The sequence below is a fragment of the Gopherus evgoodei genome, chromosome 3 (assembly GCF_007399415.2).
Source record: "Gopherus evgoodei ecotype Sinaloan lineage chromosome 3, rGopEvg1_v1.p, whole genome shotgun sequence".
Classification (NCBI taxonomy): Eukaryota; Metazoa; Chordata; order Testudines; family Testudinidae; genus Gopherus; species Gopherus evgoodei.
Genome location: NC_044324.1, coordinates 177,041,699 through 177,047,698, shown reverse-complemented (window position 1 = coordinate 177,047,698; position 6,000 = coordinate 177,041,699). Strand labels below are relative to the sequence as shown.

The 6,000-nt window shown below is 43.8% G+C and overlaps 1 protein-coding gene across 1 annotated transcript in view; it reads right to left on the bottom strand.

Moving 5' to 3' along the window:
- Positions 1–4,462: 4,462 nt before the first annotated feature.
- The window catches only part of ESRRG (estrogen related receptor gamma), a 509,353-nt gene continuing 507,815 nt past the window's right edge, over positions 4,463–6,000 (bottom strand). Inside the window, exon 10 of the transcript XR_003999716.1 lies at positions 4,463–4,474. The gene's annotated coding sequence lies outside the window, so the exon portion shown is untranslated. The remainder of the gene's footprint in view (positions 4,475–6,000) is intronic.

Below are 6,000 nucleotides of genomic sequence, written 5' to 3'. Positions count from 1 at the left end.
CTGTGCAGGAGTGAGAATTCATATGCTTGCACAGGGGGAAGAGAGTTTTAAACTGCAAACTGGTAGCAGGCTGTTGACAAAAGCAGGGGAGAAGCAGACCAGAGGAGCTGTGGACAAGAGACAGTGAAGAGCAGCAGGAGAGGAATGGGGAGTACAAAACATGAAACATGCCTGAAATGCCAGTATGCATGCTGGAGGAAGTGGTAAGGAAGGAATCGGTCTGTGTGTACATGTAATAGAGGTTTATGCCTCTAGAACACTTCAAAATTTCAGCCAACAAATAGTTTAAAAAAATTCACCAGAAAAATAATTCCAGGTTTCTGCCCAGCTTCATAACTGTTATGAAGTTGAGACTTCTGAAAACTTGCAAAGTAGTGAAAACTTCTGCAATCCCCTTGTTACAACCTGACCTAGTTCCTTTCTGTATGGTCACCAGTCTGTTAACCAGTTTCCCACATGCTTCCAATGCAATTGTGTTTGATAGCATAGAATCACTATTTCTAGGTCTGGATGTCTTGGCCCATTCCCAGGTTTCAACTGCATTTGACAGCCTTCTTTGGGAAGTGGAACTCCCCTGTCCAGACACACAATATTCCACCCCCTGCCCAAAGAAAGGGTCTCAGTCAGAGCCTCCCTAGTTATTCTCTCATACAGACACAAAGTTCCCCCTGAACTGTGGGCATTCTGGGTTTCCAATTTAACCCGTTTGGAGACAACATGGTAGGAAAGCAAGGAACACAGCTTAGCAAAAGTTATTTAACAGACACTATTACTGAAAGTAAAAAAAAACGTTAAGAGGTCATTGACAACAACAAAAGTCCTGAGCTGCACCCTCCCCAGTCTGATTTCTCCCCATGAAGTCTGTTAATGTTTCAGGCAAGCCAGAGCCCCTCCTGCCTTTGTGAGATGCTCATCTCCCTGCTCAGAGCAGCAGCATTGGCATCAGGGGCAACTCTAGGCACCAGCAAAGCAAGCACCTCCTTGGGGCTGCCCACTTGCAGGAGCGGGAGCTGAGAACCAACAGGGGGCTGTGGGAGCTGTAGTTCCTTAGTTAGCTCCCTTCCTATACGGCCAGCCTGGAGAAGAGAAAGAACTACATTTCCCAGCATTCCCTTGGCAACTACCAACTGGAAAGGAAGGAAGGGGACCTCATGTGGCAGCGTGCTGTGAATGGAGAGTGGTAGCAATACTATATTTTAACATTCAAAAAACAGGACACTCCACGGGGAGGGAAGCCCCACCCTGTCACCATCCACTCCCTCCAACTGCTCCCTATGGAAACCCCACCCATCCAACCCCCCCGCCCCCTGATCAGACCCCTGCCCCTGACTGCCCCCCAGGACCTCACCCCCTATCTAAGCGCTGCTGCTCCTTGTCCCTTGATTGCCCCCTTCCGGGACCCCTGCCCCAAACTGCCCCTTGGGACCCCACGCCCTATCTAAGCCTCCCTTCTTCTTGTCCCCAACTGCCCCCCCCTACAGCTCCCCCCCCAGGACCCCACCCCCTACCTGTCCCCTGATAAACCTCTGGGACTCCCATGCCTATCCAACTGCTGCCTGCCCCCCTGAACCTCTGCCCCATCCAGCCCCCCCGCTCCCTGTCCCTTGACTGCCCCCTGGAACCTCCTACCCCTTCTCCAACCGCCCAGCCTCCTTACTGTGCCACTCAGACCAGCGTGTCTGGTTCCACAGCTCCAGACACGCTGCTGCATACATGCTGTTGTGCTCCTGCACGGAGCCCACAGCCCCCGCCCCAAGCACCTGCCTTCCAGATTTGAACACCTCAAAATTCAGGAGTGCTCAAGCTCAGTTTGGGCAGCTGTTACTTCATTTCTTCCAAATCAAATATACTGATCCACTGTAACTTGCTGTAGAAAAAGCAGGATAAAATTGAGCAAGAAATGCTTCCCAGTGGTTATTAGGACTGGAATTGCTATTTTCAACAGCCATTGCCTTTTTTTGTTTGTTTGTTTAAAAGAAAAAGACAGTGATATTGCATTGGCAAAGTCCCCATAGAAAGAAAGAGTGGAACAATAGAATAATAAAGGCACCTCAGCTATTCCTCATTTATGGAGGACAGTCTTATAATATGCATCCAGATATCCTCCAATCACACAAGCTGAAATTTGTTCTACTTCATTGCAGCTCTGGAACCATATAGGAACCAATCCTGTCTGTGTTTTGTGCACATCCAAAATTCCTGCTGAATGACCTGCCCTGGGAGCGAGCTACGGGAGCGGAAGGAGGGTGCAAGTGGGGCAAGAGAGAGCCTGGGGCTGAGGTGGCAGGAGGTGTGTGTGGGGAGCACTGGTGGGGGGGGGAAGGGGGAAGTCCAGTGCTGGGGCAGCCAAGATTTTTTTTGCTTGGGGCAGCAAAAAAAAACCTAGAGCCAGCCCTGACTGGCATGTCCCTAGCTGGAAACCTCCTACACTGGTGGCAAGCCTCAGGAGGGTTGAAGACCCATTTTTCCAGGCAGGTAAGCCTGTAGTTGATGGAGAAGTGCCTTCCAAGGCATTAACTATGATAGTCCTTCTGTGAGAGAGCATGCCCTTTTCCTGGGCAGGACACTGCCTGGAATTCAATATGATAAGCTGCCCTCAGGAAAGTTTAGACATGTGTTTACCACACAATATAAAAGGGATTTCTCAATACAAGATGGAGCTCACAGTTGGACACAGACTTATCCCACACAAACCTCTCTGCCTTTAATACATGCACATAATCTTCCAACCAGCTCTAGAGTGCTCCACTGGAAGGAGCTGTTCACTCTGGCTCTTATCTGCCATTCTAAGAAGTATGAGTGTGTGAGGGCAGAAAACCCTGGCCCATGGGTGAGAGGGGGGAACAGATGAGGAATGAGACAAACAAGTGAGGAGACAACCTGACCCTTCAGTGTTGCTAGGACACTTTTTGCCTGTATTGGTAAACTGTTAAGTGAAGTCAACTGCAAAGGCATTCAGAGCAAATCAAGGCTCAGAAGATCTCTATGCAGAAAGAGGAGCATGGGTCAGGGAAGCTCAAGAGCAGGGGTTCTCAAACTGGGGATCATGACCCCTCAGGGTCACAAGGTTATTACATAGGGGGTTGCAAGCTGTCAGCTTCCACCCCAAACCCTGCTTTGCCTCTAGCATTTAAAATGGTATTAAATAAAGTGTTTAATTTATTAAATGGAGGTCATACTCAGAGGCTTGCGAAAGGGGTCACCAGTACAAAACTGAGAACCATTGCTCAAGAGGCTTGTCAATATTTAATAATGTAAGGCATATAGGGAGTCAGTTTGTGTGCACTGCAAGTATGGAAAGGGTGGCCTGGGAGTGGTGGTCAATGTGTGCTGGGGTAGGTGTAGGTGCTGTGTAAATGTTGTTAAAAAAAGCGTTAGCATTCTTTGCCCAGCGTTACTCATAAGGATTGCATAAGTGATCAAATTAACTACAATGCACATAAATCCCTTCCATATCCAGGGGCTTGTAGCTCCAAAATACCCAGCACATTGGCCAATTGTCGCTTGCAAAAATATTTCAGCTGTTGCCAACTAGCCACCGATCTCTGCGCAAATGGCTGAGTTCCACTTCCCTTGCAGGAGGAGGTTCACAAAAGCCTGAAGATTTGTTCCTAGCACCTTAGAAATAGAAGTTGAGTCAACTAAATTTGGTGAGGATATACCTCAAAGAATAGTCCCACTGACCCTCCCTAAAATCCTTGAGTGGGCGCTGGGGATTGTGATAAGATCACAATAGACAGAATTCTGTTGCAGTTGGAGAAAGGAACAGGTAAAAAGTTGGTTTGCAGGCCCAACTGAAAATGCAAACTGTTTTTTGAATAAAGCAGATATCATTGGAGCATGAATAGTTAAGAGTGACTACTCAGCACTTCTTAAGGAATGGGGGTGGAGACACAGACATGTTTTAGAACTATGTGGAGGATAAATAACAGATGCCAGATGGAAGACCAGAGAAATGCCTGAGGTCAGCAGCTAACATGAGGAAATCTGAAGGCCAATATGTGCAGACATTATGGTGGATAATATAGCCTTTTCATATAATTGTGATATTTGAAAAATTATAACTTCATTTTAATATAAAAATATCATCAGCATAAGCTCTAATATTAATAGGGTGAGTAAAGCAAATAAATAGTATTATCCTATTTAATCACAAAAGTGATTTAATGACCCTTATCTGATTATATGGGCATCCCAAGCAACAGTATTAAATAAATAGAATATTAAAAGATTGTTAGCTGGTAAGCTGCTTGCAAATATCTAAATTAAATGTAGTGGGGGGGAATCTAACAGTATATACACATTTAAAATGAAGATGTTATGCATGTGCTGTGGCATCAAGCATTAACAACTAGGCCCTAAGCCTGTTCCCAATAAAGTCAATGGCAAAACTCCCCTTCGCTTCATAGTGGGAGCAGGACCAGGGTCCTTAAGGATAGAGAATTTTTGTACCATTAGTCATGTTGAATAGCAGCTTTCCCCTACAGTAGTCCCATGCATCGTTCAGGGTGGCACACTCAAGCCCTTTTATGAATTTGCCCTCCTTTTGGAGGGGAGCTCATTTTGTTTCAGCATGGATTGCCTATGAACAGCTTGCAATTTTCCTGATTTTATTGACGGACTTATCCAAATATATTTTACCCATATTTGATATGTCTCTTCCTGGATGGATTATGAATTGCATGTATTATGCAGCTGAATGTATTATTTATGCAGCTTTGTTCCACCTTGCCTGCACTTTGCCCATCTCTGTCAATTCCAACCCCCCTAAACAGCTGCCATTAAGAAAAAAAAAAGCCTTCTTTAGAAACATTTCCTCTTTTCCCTACAAGTGTGGAATATCCCTTCCCTCCCCCAAGTCCCAAATGACTCTGGCCTGACATCCAAAAATGGGTAATGCATAGTCCTGGTCCAAGGATATGTTTAAGGTCTGATATCTTGTAACCCTTCAGAGCTCAAAAAAAAAAAAAAGAGTGCTTTCTTCCATTAGGTGAACAATCCTATTTGCCACTAAGAAAAAGATTTGGTTAAAAATGGAGGGTGGGGGGCGGGGGAAGGAGACCTAAAATACTTGCCAGAATTTTTTTTTAATACCCAAGATTTTTCTCTTTGAAGGCTTTTAAAGGATTTTATAGGGTGTGTTTCAGTCTCAAAAATCACAGTAGCAACCTGTGAAACTAAACCCCTTTTTTCACAGGCACTAATTACATCAAGCAAGGAGAATCTACAGATTTTAGTGCTGTCAAAAGGGTCAGAGCTTCATTAGGAACTGCTGAAACTTCTTAGCGGGATGCAACTGAGCACATTTAGAAGTGATTTTTCAAATGCTCATAATGGTTTTGCTCCCTAAACTTTCTCCCTCAAAAAAATAAAAAGACTGAACTGATTTCTCTTAAAAAAAAGCAACACTTTCCACAAATATTCTCCTGAGCTGAGATAATGAAAAATTTCTCAGATACTGAGTTTTGCAAAGTAATTTCAGTGAGGAATTAAGATTATATGCACATTAGATATTAGAAATCTATCATATTCAAGTCTACATCAATATCTTGATATTGGAGTGTATAAAAGAAATAGAAAGTGGTTTCTACTAATACACTTCATCTGAAGATAAAATGTGCAATTAGAGTAGAACAAATGCATTCACACTTATGTGCATTAAGAAAAAAAATCTTCCTGACAGTTGCTTTTCACATATATTGTAACAAGTACATGTCCAATTTTTTTTGCACTCATTTGACCTACCAAATGTATTTGTTTCGGAAAATATAAATGACAAATTGACCATTAGAGTAATAGCCACCATATTGGTAATGTGCAAATCACTTTTAACAGCCACTATTACTTTGGTAAAGAGAAGCTTGCTAACTGCTCTTTAATTAAGTACACTTAATGACCTTAAGGGGATTAGTAGTCCTGCCTGATAATCAATAATTATTGCAAGATTGCTGCCCCATAAAATGGGTCTAGAGAACAAAATTAATCTGTGAAAATTAGTTC